Genomic DNA, 13,882 nt, shown 5'->3' on the forward strand with positions numbered 1-13,882 from the left:
ACTCAGAACAATGATTTAAAAATCCATAAAGCACAATGCTTGTCTACTACTGAAAACTTTCTAAAACCTCAGTATTATTTTGGAGAGACAAACCCACTTCACAGGTGAGTATAAATCATGCAGTTAAAGCAGTGTTCATACTTTCTCTTATTAATGTCAAAGTGCAATGCTGTGATTAATATTTCTAAAAAATAATTACTTTATGAAAAAAACATTGGCCTGTTATTAGTGTAATTAAAACAGAAATCTGACAATATTGGTATTGTGAAGACTATCAAAGCTTAGTATGTGTGGATGCTGACACTAAAGAAGGTCTTGAAAGGAAATAATTAGAAACAGAGGAAAAAAAGGATTAATAATTCTGTAAATATTTGTAGGCTCTAGATTAAAAAGAAAAATCAATAATGATTGTGTTTTTGCTCCCTCCAAATCCTACTGTAAGACTTTTAAAAAAAAAAAGAAACGAAGATTTTAGGGCACAAAACCTAAAGCTTCAGCCAATCGATGCTGATTAGATCTACAGTTTAACTGCAGTTTTTATAGTTTTCATCTAAGCATTTTCTTCTAGATTATGTTTCTGGACAGATCTATACAATAGGAATTGCTTTAATCTCATTTACTGACAGGCTGACTACAACCATGCAATGCAATTTAGTTCTCGCAAAGCCCAACATTTCTTGTCTCGCTCATTTATAGCAAAACTCACTTGGTTTCAAGTGAATGACACTGTACAGTAATTGCCCACCAGCAGGCCTCAAGTTGTGAATTTTCTGATCAATTCCTATCTACAGGGATGATCATTTGCATCCTGTTAGATCTTTCATGCTCCAGTGAACAATAAAGTTATAAAATGTATGCTAACAGTTGGTGCCTACATGCATCTTTGCTGAGGCTTCCAGGAACTGTTAGTGAAGGATATCACCCAGAAAAAAAAAACAAACAAAACCACTGCTAAACAGGGCTGGAGAAGCATTTCCCATTCTAGTACAGTATGTACTACTCTTGTGGCGTTATCTGGCAAAAGGGGAAGTGATACACACAGTTTATTGACATCTCACATCACTTATACCTGAGGGTCACAAAATGCTGAAAGACAGCAATTAGCTGCAATTTATAACCAGGCGAATCTTGCTGAAATGATCTAGTGCTTCTTGCTGAACGGCCAACAGATCCTAGCCAGATATCAAAATTCTGTTATGCCTGGCCTTGCAGCTGAGAAAAAAATCTTTGCTCCCTGTACAGATTTTTTCCATCAGGATTGCATTTAAAAGAAAATAGAAATATCCTGTCTGCATCCAGAGTAATCTTACTGGAGGGCTCTGAAATGGTGACGTACTTTTTAAAATTACTATTAAATTGTATCTCAGAATTTTGTAAGCAACATGGGACTTGAGTTTATTGTAAAGATCTGTCAAATCATGCCCTAATAAAGAAGAAAAAATAATGAAATACAAAAAGTCCTAGTGGCTGAAAGAAGATCAGGTCTGCAAAGGTATTTGTTAAGAAATTAAGTTACTTAATATTCACTAAGTTTATGCACATGCAGTAATATATTGATTGCTTAATTAAGATTAGCAAAATTGCCTGGCAGCAACCAAGGTTTAATCTAGTCCTTCTTGACTGCTTCTAAGCCATGCCATCCAAAACAGAATTCTTGAACTAAGTGGCACGTACCTTTAAACCTGTGTTTAATTACTACTAACTATCATAATTAGCTTATTTCTTCCTGTTCAACTTCAAATTATTAAAACAGAAGTCACATATAACCTTAAATGGTAGGGAAGCCAATAACTCCAACACACCTCTCACTGCTGTTCCACCATGCTCTCAGTGCCTCAGCTGCAGCCTCTACTTTCGGTCCTTGATACATCCGCAACGTATAGGCACCCCAACCTTTCACAACAGCTCCCTTGTATCCTTGTCACCATGCACCGCCTGCCCCTTAAGAGCTCTGCCTGTGCTGAAGCCGTGTTGCCGTACGAATGTGGGTCTCTGCCTACAGTGGCAAAACTGGCAACTGACCTTGCCTCTCCTCCTACAGGTGATTTCAGCCACACAGAATTAAGTTCTGTATAGTAATGTGCAAATTTTCAAAAGAAAGGATCAAAATCCAGTGATGCCCAAATTGGTCTTTATGTGCTATAGGGAACCCCTACACAGGGGAGGAAATTTAATTAAATTGATCAGAACGTTTTTATTATTGAAAAGAGTAGGTTAAGGATCTAATATATCCTCAATATTACATACAAACCTGAAAGACAGTTCAGGTACTTCCTCCTACATTCTTTTGGGAACTTATGTAGAATAAATTGTTCTAACAAAATCTATGATTACCAGTGATTCTGCAACCCACCGCCTTAGGATTTAAATTGCATGATTGTTTCCTGCTTGGAAATTTTTCTCCCACTTTTATTAATTCATTGGTGATTTTCCCAGTCCATATGAAATATGAGAAGACAGGGATAATAACAAAGATAAAATTGGTTATAAAAGTGAGCAAATAAGGAGAAACATTGTTTGAAAGGCAAGTGATAATTTACATATGCTCTTGTCCTCTTTTACTGTTTATCTGTCTCCCAATCTTAAGCTCCTTAAGGGAACACTGGGCTAAATCAATGCCGATTTCTTTATGTGCTTATTTTTGCCTTAGTTTTGCTGTCAGGAAAAAATAGGAAGGGTTATTGAGCAAGCATCTCTTTATCATACCTTCTTCTGTGAAATTCAGAACTCAAATTTTCATAAATAAACCACTGCCTTGATTGCTTCTTTTCTTCCCCTACCAAACATGCCCAATCTTTCAAATGATCCAAGATCTGCAATTTTATTTTAGGGTATTTCCAGGCTTCTACTTTGGGGCATGCTGGTATTGCAGCAAATGGGACAACTGCCCATCTCATTTTCTGTTGGCCAGGGACAGTGGAAGAAAGAAAGAAGGGAAGGAATGGTGAGATCACAGAAACCAAAATGTAATCTAAAGACAGTGACACTAAAGTTATCTATCTACCAGAAAAGCAAAAAGCCCAACTGCACACAGGGAGTGTAAGCAAATCTATGAAGCTTGACCCCTGCCCATGCAAATTTGATTCCACAGGCCTTGGAAAGACATTATAAAGTTTGCTGGTGCAATGTTTTTTATGTATAAATGGTATTTTTGTTGTGACTTACTTACAATCCTGTGCGACATTAGTCATCTCAGTCCTTACTGTTTATGTATGGCTCAAAAGTTCACGGAGGTCAATGGGAGTCTTTAAACAGATAAAATCAGAAGACGATAGCTGCATAACAATGCATATACATAGATATATACATTTACGGGTGCTTGTGAATATTAAATATCAAACACACTATAAATACAAATAAACAATCAGTTCTATGTAAGATATGGTTTATAAATACATTTGGTAGAAGTGTCATCTATTCAGAAAGATGTCACTTTTTTTTGGATAGTCCATAGTTCAATCACTCCGAGTAGAGTATCTAAAAACTTCCCAACTTACTGATGTATACTGTCGGGATGGGATATCACTTCAAATTTAGGAATCAATCATGCTGATGTAATATGTGTCTATGCATGAAAGATGAGGATCAAATCCTGTGTGTGTAATACCACTAACCACAGATGGCTTAGGAGGCTGAAACCAGTCTGACTGGAATGATCCCTCCTCATAAGGCAATTTAGCAATAAAATCCAGAGCTCAAGGGTGATTTAATTTTTCTTCCCCCAAAAATGTACAAATAAGAGTTTACTACTAACAAATGATGTCAAACTTTTACAAAGAAAACTGAAGTTCAAAGACAGCAAGTGAAAATTGCATTATTTTGTAGAGGCATTGCCAAAAAACTTCAGACTATTCTGGAAGGACCAAAAATAAGAGTAAGAAAATGGTTTATTATCCATGATTCTTTCATCACTGGGTTTTCAGTAGGATTGCCAGCAAAATAAAGTCTGCCACAGAGATACTTTGTGCTGTTATTTCTGTGCGGAGAACAGGAAGAACATTACACTCCATGTCAGCAAAAACAGCTTGCATTTTGAATGCAATTATGAAATCTCCCTTTCATATTTTCAATCATAATTCTCAAAGCATTTTCACCTGCATTTAGACCATCTCAAGGCTCCAGTTCCTCTGCTCATTTAGACCAGTACTTTGTGAGTTCCCCCTGGAAGATGCACTTGTGTTGCCTTTCCATGAAAATCATGATGCGAAATCTAGAGCAACAGGAGCTTGGTGAGTATCCAAGGCTTTCATGAGACATAGCTGGACTTGGTAAAGGAGAAGCAGATGTAGACCCTACTGAGCTTAATTTTGCCCCCATCCTATCTGTTAAATATCCACCAGTAAAGGAAACTGAAATGGAGAAGAAGGTAACAACTGGCTCAGATTTACGAGGAGAATATGTAAGAAGATTGTGAATAAAACCAAGTATCTTGGGTTTTAGTCTTGTTTTAACTGCAAAATCCCACCCGCCCCCCTTTCTTTAATGCCTCTACAGTATTCCAGCTGTTATGTTATTTAGGTTCTGATTTCTTTTATAATGTCAGTCACAGAAATTAAAGTGCAATCTGTCTTTTTTTCATTGATTATATAACAACCACCAATTAGAAATTAAATATAAGTGGTGTCAGCTGATCCCGAAATAATTTAAAACCCTAAAATGCTATTTGGCTCAACAGACTTATGCTGATTTAGGGCTGCTGAAGACTCAGTCAGAATATTATTTGGACATAGACAATATACTTTGAATTAAATAAACAGTCGTAGTTATCAAATTCAGTTACTGCAGGTGACCAGGAAATAAGCACCTGCATCAGAAAAAAATATTTTTTTTCTCTCTGATTAAGAAAGAAAATCCAATTACTTCTTTCCCTATGCCATTTTCCTTTCCTTTCCTCCCCAAAGAAGAGAAAAGGACAAGTAGGATGGATTTGAGGTTTGGATTTTGTTTGTTTGCTTTAAGTCTTTAAATAATTTTCTCTGTGCTCACTGCTTGTGGCTTATTCCCTTGTCCTTGCATCATTCCTGGCTTTGGCCGGGTGTGGAGTGGAGGAAGAGCAAACCTGTCTGGTCAGCTGGAGCTGCTGCCTCGACATCTGCTGAATGCTGTCTTGGGATTGTGTTTCTTACTATCCCAAAGCAGAGCCATCTGGTCCTCACGTAACTGAAACTGTGAGATGTCTGTGATTTCTAAAGGCATCAAAAGTGCAAAAATAAGCTAACATCATACCTCTTATTCCTATGAAGAGTTTATTTTGTGACATTGTCTCTCCCCACAGCATATAGTACAAAACTAATGTGTGTTCTTTAAAGCACAGAAACCTTTAAAAGTGATTAATATAACAATAAAGATATATTTACAATGGCATGACAGCTAGATGGCTACATCAAATACCAACCTTTTTGGCAATGAACAATTTATATAGATTTTTAAATGGTATGTCACAAATTAAGGAATTAATTTATTTTTAGGTCATTTCATCCATTGGATGCTGTAATAGAACTTCACAAGAAAAAGTATGACAGAATCATCATGCACTGACCACCAAACTGAATGATTAGAATGAACTAAAAAAAAAATGTGATGTCAGGCCCCAGGATTTAGATGCTATACTAATTTCTCCAAAAAGAAGTTCTTTGAGAAGAAATAAGGACAGACCTTTAGAATGAGCTGTAGAGGTAATATTAAAATAAAATATGACTTGCTCAGCAGGGTGAAAATAAGCTTTGTCCATGGAAGCTTCACAAAAAGCCTATCTGTACACAGTTAAGCCATTCTGAGGTCTTTTGAAAAAAGGTTCATTTTCTTTTGAAATGTTTTTATACCAAGACAACTGATTACATGATAGGTATTTATCTTAATTACATTTTCACCAAGACAGTTTCATTTATTATCAGAAATACTGTGTATTAGAAATGACAGTCAGCTTTCATTAGCCTACTTGATATAAAAAATAACTTACATGGAATTCAAAGATCATTATTACTTTTAATGATGGCAATTGTGACTGTAGAGTTACAAATTCATATTATCCTACTGAACAGAAAAAACAGTGTTTTCTGTGAGTTATCAAGTACAAACCTGAATGATATCTGGCAGTCATAAGGATTTTACAGACAATGGAATGCCCCATTGTTTGGACACATTGTCAATTATTCTCCTCTGCTAATTTTAATTTATCAGTTGACACTTACTGGGTGCTGAAACACAGTCTCAGTTACCCTGTAAGCTGAGATTCTAGATCTCTGTGCTCCTTTTTATTACAAAGGGGTTTCCTCCAGTGCTGGAGGGAAAAGAAAGGAAAAAGAAAAGCATCCTTTATTTTATATTTTATATTAACACCATGAACCTAGCATCTAGATGCCCTCAATTAAAAAAAAAAAAAAAAAAAAAGAAAAACAAATTCAATACTTTGCATGCTTCTTATATTATCTTTAAATAACATCTAAGGGTATTCTTGTTTCTGACAAAAGAGCTGACCTGGGCAAGGAAAAAGCAAAATAAAGCACCAACAACATTCTATATGCAGTGATTAGCTTTTTCCTGAGAAAAAGAGAATTCTGGCAGGTGGTGGCTGGGTGGCTGAAGCTGGAAAGCAGAGACAATGAGGTGGTCATTACTGTAGTGGAAGCTCACAAAATCAGCCTTGTTTCAAATGGACTAGGGTCAGTGTAGTGGCTTTCTACGGGATTTGCTCGGTTACTCCAGATCTCTACACTTTATAGGCTTCTGAGTGTTGCCTGCAATCTCTTACTTATCCCCTGCAGTCCAGACTGAAGTGACAGAAAGGTCAGAGTAGTATTGATGCGCTTGCTCATGCTCTTCAGGATCCCTGAAATTTCTTAACCTGCCTAACTGTGATTTCACTCAGTGAAGAGAGCTCCTTGACATTTCACCAGTCATCAGGAACATATATATGTATAATATCTGAATGTTTTTTTCTAACAGATTGACTTAGTTACACATTATGATCACTCATCTAATTTGAACTGGAATATGATGAATCCATTTATGATTTCAAGTAAGTGGTAACATGCAGAATTTCAAGAAATCTGATAATTTAATGGTTACTAAGCCAAAATAATATGGGAAGTTGATAAGGTTTATAGCTAAAATAGATAAGGAGACAGTAAATCTAATAATAAATATTCATAAATATTAATAAACAAGAGGGAATCAAAAGACGATAGATTTTTTTTAGTGTTCTAAATATACAGTAATTTCATCACACACTATAAATTAGAATAATTTGCTAAATTATTGCATGGAATATAGCAATCCTATACTATTCATTGTTTAGAGACTCTAGTATAGTGTTATAATCTTTCAAGATACTTAAGTTAAAAATGTTCTACTACTTTAGTGTTTCCTTCTGAATATCCATAAATGGTTTGGAAATCCAGTCACCTTTTCCTATACATTGAAACCGGTTTCCCACACACATTAAAAAAGAATATTTGAAATGCACCAGCTATTCAATATCACTACTGTAGTTGTAGGTGTTTGGTTACCATCTCTTTACCTCACTGAGGAAGAGAGATGTTGCTTTGAATCACCATCATTATGCCACATAATGGTCCTGACCCCAAACCTCCATCAGCTGGAGTCATAACCAGGTCATACTCACACAGCATACCTAAATGAAACTGTAGGCAAAGAGATTCCTAGTTAATTTTTTTTTTCTTCTCTCTTGTCAACATGCACATTTTTATTTAAATAGGTTCCATTTCCCATTTTGGAAATTTTTTTTTTTTTTTTAAATTATTTGGGGGGGGGGATAGGGGACTGGGAGATGTTATGTTTGGTAAATGATCTCTTCAAGATGTTGAATTTGCTTTATAAGCATATTGGTCATTTACTATAATTTTATAGCCATGTTCTCAGTTTAATGATCATTTTAATAGTCATTTTTCAATTTGGACTCCACTAGATATGTTTATCCCTTTAGATTAACTACTAATTATTTCACTGATAGAATTCCAGTTGTACTGTCTATGGACAGACCATATAAATTAAACTACTCATTGCTTTTGAAAAAAAAAATGCCCTAAGTTATTAATGTGTTCATTTCTGAGTCGTTGTTTATTTCCCTTCATTATAAATGATTTATGTGATTCATTAGATTGTGGTAATTATCATTTTAGACTCATAACTTTGTTATTTATGCAAGCTTTGCTGGTGTTGATGAAGTACACTGCTATTTACAAGTCAGGTTTGATACGTAGTAAATGCATGATAATGAAGCCAGTCAAATTATCTTTAAAGGACAGTAAAATGTGTTGTACTTCATTCCTAGATACACCCTAGCTTGATATTACAAAAAAATTGCATTGTCTCTTAAGAGGAAAGAGAAGGTCTTGAATCAATTACTGTATTATATCTAGAAGAAGCAAAATAGTCCTACAAAAATGTGAACAGCTGTGCTAAAACCACATCGTCATTAGTATAAAGAAGAGATTGCCCAGTTTATCATATCAGTACAGAACAATATCACATGGTGCATTACTGAATTAATCAGTGACCCAAGCAGCTCTCCACTTTTTCCCCAACTTATTCAGCCCTTTTCCCTCCCCTGCCTTCAGCTTGGCTGTGTAGGTCCAGCCAAGGCCACCAGTCCACCTCTGAGCCTACAGTCCAAACAATTAACCCACTCCTTTTAGCTTATTTCCCTCCTCAATTTCCAAAGATTTCAGCATGCCAATCTGAAACTGTCATTTCTGCACATCTGTGCTTCTACCATCTCTTTTGAATGACAAAGCTGAATAATTGTTTTCTCTCACACCATCTGACTCTGTCCTGTATTCCCTTATCAGGGGTTATGGTTTGAATTTTCTCCAATGTCCTTCCTCTCTTTATTCCAAACCAGTGATTATTAGTTTTATACAAAGATGCACACAAAACATTATTCCATTGACTGTTTGAATTTGTTAATGACTAATTTCAAATATCAGATAAAAAAATGACCAGCCAGGAAACAAATTTTATGTTCTTCTATATGGTCAGAAAGGACTAATATAGTCCAAAAATGAAACAGAAAATGTAGCTCGGCCCAGTAAAAAGGAACATTTTCTTCCTTTGTAAGCATATGTTTTCTAGATAAAACAGGTCTGGGGGAGGAAAAAAATCTTCCTCTTAAAAACTACCTTAAGATACCAGAGGGAGATTTTGATGAGAAGATTATCAAGTAGAATCATTATTTCTATTGGGATTTCAGCATTATTTATTTATTTATGTTTAAAAGCTTCAAACTAAAATAAAATAACAACCACAATGGCTTCATGCTAGGAAAAGGGATATTTTTATAGCCAAGTAAGTTGTAGTGGAGATATTTTTTAAATTAATGTGAGTCAAACTAATCAGTAGGGAAGTTAAATTCTTATAAAGGCAGTTTGGCAAAGGGTTTACAGCTCTGGCAGCAGGGGAAAGAAAAAGCAATTTTTTGTCTTAATTGTCTTGAGTTACAGTCAGAGTGCAGCTGACATTTATTGTTTTGCAGACTGGAAATGGGCAATATTTATCATTATTGTTTAGATTTAAACCTACAGCTGACACCAAGTACACTACCTGAGAGACCTTGCAAGCAGATAATATCATAAAACATTCAAAGAAGGTATTCATGTTAGAACATGTTAGATGTAATTATGAAAAGACTTTTTAAGATGTCAGAGTAAGACAATCTCAAATGTAGCAGATTTAGGGCTTTGTACTGTGCAGATATACTCTTGTGTCTTACTTCTTAAATTGCTCCCTACTTTTGTCATCTGTGTAGAGGGCCTGAGATCTCAGAGCTAAGATGTGCACTGCAGCTCCTGCAGTTTCACAAGTCGCGCTGTGTCAGGCGAACAACAGCACTTCCCATTTACCCCACGGGTTGTTCAGCCTCATTCGCAGGGAATGAGACCTAAGCAAAATCAAACTACCTTGCATCCCTGGATGGATCAATGTCCTGGTTTTGGCTGAGATGATAGAGTTAATTTTCATTCTAGTAGCTGGCATAATGTTATGTTTTGAGTTCAGTATAAGAAGAATGTTGATAACACACTAATGTTTTCAGTTGTTGCTCAGTAGTGTTTAGTCTAAGTCAAGGATTTTTCAGCTTCTCGTGCCCAGCCAGGGAGAAAGCTGGAGGGACACAAGAAGTTGGCACAGGACACAGCCAGGGCACCTGACCCAAAGTGGCCAACAGGGTATTCCGTACCATGTGACGTCATGCCCAGTATAAAAACTGGGATGAGTTGGGGCTGGGGGGGGATCGCTGCTCAGGAACTTACTGCACATCAGTTGACAAGTGGTGAGCAATTGCATTGTGCATCACTTGTATATTCCAATCCTTTTATTATTATTATTGTAATTTCATTATTGTTATTATTATCACTACTATTTTCTTCCTTTCTGTTCTATTAAACTGTTCTTATCTCAACCCATGAGTTTTACTTTTTTTTTCTGATTCTCTCCCCCATCCCACTGGGTGGAGGGGAGTGAGTGAGCAGCTGCGTGATGCTTAGTTGCTGGTTGTGGTTAAACCATGACAATCAGTGAAGTTGGTTGTAATCTGCTTATGTATATAAGTCTTAATACATGTGTCAGCATCTGTCAAGGATCTCTGAAATCAGAGCATATTTTACTCTCCACACTTATTAAATGGGGACTGGGAAGAATCAGGCACAGATGAAGACATTGTGTCAAACTACAATAACACAGAGCTGGAGAAACGTAATTCAGAAAAGACCTCTGCCTGCATTGGCCATGCTCCAATTGAAATATTGATGTAATAAAAGACAAATTGATAGTGGTAAGGAGTTGGCACAGTGACCAGGTGTATGCAGAGAATGGAGAAAGAGTTAGAGGATGAGAGTAGGGTTTATACTGGAACAGGGACAGGAAGCCAGAGCAGAAGGGAATGGACATGAGAGGACGGCATTGGTATCTACAAGTAGACACTCATTTTTGCAGACAGGTGCAACTGAGTCTTGTTCATTCTCCAAGAAGAACTGAAATCAATCTGCTTATACTTTGAAGCACCTGGAAGCCATTTATCTGTATGACAACGTGCCTGACCCAGCAGCAGTGCTGAGGGGTGGGAAGCGTAAGCCCAGATTTATCAGTGTACACTTTTACACTTCTGCATGGGTGACCACTGGCCTGGAGCACAGGCAGAATTAACTCGACTTCCTGGAAAAAGCTTTGTAAGCATAGCCTGCAAAACTCATTTTGAAAGATACCTTGTCATTCACCTCTCATTCAAAAAATTAGAACATATATTTGTGATAGTTTTGAAAGGACTACAGAAATTACTGTCCCATGGCCATTTGTCACTGCCCCATGACTGAATGCTACATATGTCTGGTTCTGTGTACAATTAAAGCAGATAAAAGTACTGTGATTGACTTCACATTGATATGAATTCAAATCATGTCATACAACTGATACATACAACTCAGCTGCAGACACACAAACCCTGGCAGGTAGAAGGAACTAACCTGTGCGGACAGTAGCTTCTTCAATTTCTACAGTTTTACCTACAAAAATGCAGTTATTTATACCATCAGATCAAGTAGCTGAGGCATTAAAAGTATCAACAATACTGAAAAATCACATGATGCTATGTTTGGTTTTGGGGTTTTGGGGTTTTTTTTTTGCCAAAATCTGCAAAAGAAAGAATAATTTCTAACAAATTACTTTATTGATACTGTAAAGTCAAGAGCTTGTGTGAAAAAAGGGCATCATAACCTACATAGTCTTTAACCACACAGTCACAGGCAAAAGAGGATGGAGGAGCTGCACATAGAAAAGTCTTAAAGATGGTATCTAGAGTAGTCAAGACAAGTTCTAGCAAGTTCTAGCAAGTTCTAGCAATGCTATTTTTTCCTAGAGGAACCAAGTCTCATTAAGTGCTCAAAGCAGGAGGATTATTGTAAAGCAAGGGATATTGCTCCCTGTAGAATCTCCAGCTAATTGTTTTTTTTCAGACTGGAAGATATGCGCCTAAGAATAGATGAGGAATTTTCAGAGTTAAAGCCACTAAATTCTGTTCTGGTAAAGTAGCCTCTATATCAGTTACAGAGTTTGTGGATGATGCTGTAGATTTTTAATGAGTCTTTCATTCTTTGAGTGATGTACTAGATACAGGGGGACAATCTGTATTCCTTATTTCCTGATAGCAAATCTATTGAAAAATGAAGACTTCTATCCTGTAACTCTCCATTGTTGCAGTTTCATATCTGCAGAAAGGGAAAAATTCTCATCCTGCATAAACATGGTCTGAATAAAAGTTAGTAACTATGGTGCACTATTATGGTAACGATATGCTATGATAAAACCAAATCAAACCAAACAAAACCAAAACAAAATGGTTCTGTAAAGGTAAAGACTATGATTACCTCTTGAGCAAAGAGACAAAAACATGGTAATGAATATTCTATATTTATGTGAGCATGTTCCCCATTAACTGATGAATCAAATGAAGAAGTGTTCAGACAGAAATTAAGTATGACACTACAACTAGAGGCTATAAAATACTTTTGTATCTTTTTTTAATGAGAACTCCTACAGATAAGCTACTTTGAAATACTCATGGGCACTAGCAAGAAAAGAAGATGCAAAATGCAGATAATTCATATTGCATCTATGAAGATATAATAGTAGAGACATTTCAGACTTATTCACACAGCTCCGAAATACTGCTTATCAGCAGAAATTAAGTATGGAATATTTCAGACCTGCTGAGAAATACTGGTAAAGTTAAGTGCATATCAAGGGATGGTCAGGTAACAGGTTACTTTTCCTGGAGCACTGAGGCCTTAACTCTGACCTTAAATGCAATAGATTATCTGTGCCTCCATGGAAATTCCAATGGCTTAGACAAACTGAGAGGCTGATGGCTAATTTTTGATCGTGCCTGATTTTGTGAAGCTTGAAGGATTTCACCCTACATATGACATTTAACAGAGAGTTTTGCTCTCTCTTTGGGTTTACTCTTTTGTTCTTACAAACTCGTTATTGGAAGTAACCCTGGAACTAACCCTCAGTCTCCATTCTGAAATTTTATTCTTCCTGTTTAATATGCATACCATAGGACCTATAACTTAAAAGTTTTTCACCTTAATGACAAAGTTCTTAGGATAATCAGGAATTTTTCTTTGACATGGGAGGCTGAGTAGCCTGCTCTCCTGTTTATTAATTGTGTGGATCCCTTGTATGGGATTTCTGTTCTGTCACCAGAATGAGCTCTTTGCACGCTTCCCATTCTGAAAGTTCAAACAACCACAATAAGCCAGCAAAGTTTACTTTGAGTGAAATGGTTGTTAGGCACCTATGCAACAACCCCATCTCTATGTATTTTATTGCTTTTACTTTTTTACTCTCTTTAGCTTTAGCAGTCTTCCGATTGATTTTATGACCTGCAGTCATACAGTATAAAATTGGTGAACTGAGTTTAGATTTTGACCTTGTGCTCTATATTTCTGTACCCTGTAGAACTCTTAACCACATGAAAAACAAAAAGGCTTGTTTGTTTCTTTGTTTAATAACTTCAGTTATAAAAACATTGAGTAAATATTTTCTAGGTCAATTTTTTCAGGTGAATTTTTCACTTGGTTCTACTTAAGAAACAAACAAACCAAACCAACCAAACCAACCCAAAACCCAGAAAACCAAAGAAAAGAGATCTAGAATTCCTGAATCCTATGACTGCCTATGAGGGTGATCAGTGCTTCAAAGTCGGGCATAGAGGTATGAAAAGGATCTGCATCAATTGGCATCAATATATCACAAGAATAAGAAAAACTGAAGTATCAAATTAGAGATCAGAGTTAGAAAACCAGTCTCATGCTCTGTTGCTCATTAAAACCCTTTGAAAAGTACTCAAGGGAGTGAGAAGTTTCAA

This window comes from Haliaeetus leucocephalus, unplaced genomic scaffold (assembly GCF_000737465.1).
Source record: "Haliaeetus leucocephalus isolate CR32 unplaced genomic scaffold, Haliaeetus_leucocephalus-4.0 Scaffold587, whole genome shotgun sequence".
NCBI lineage: Eukaryota > Metazoa > Chordata > Aves > Accipitriformes > Accipitridae > Haliaeetus > Haliaeetus leucocephalus.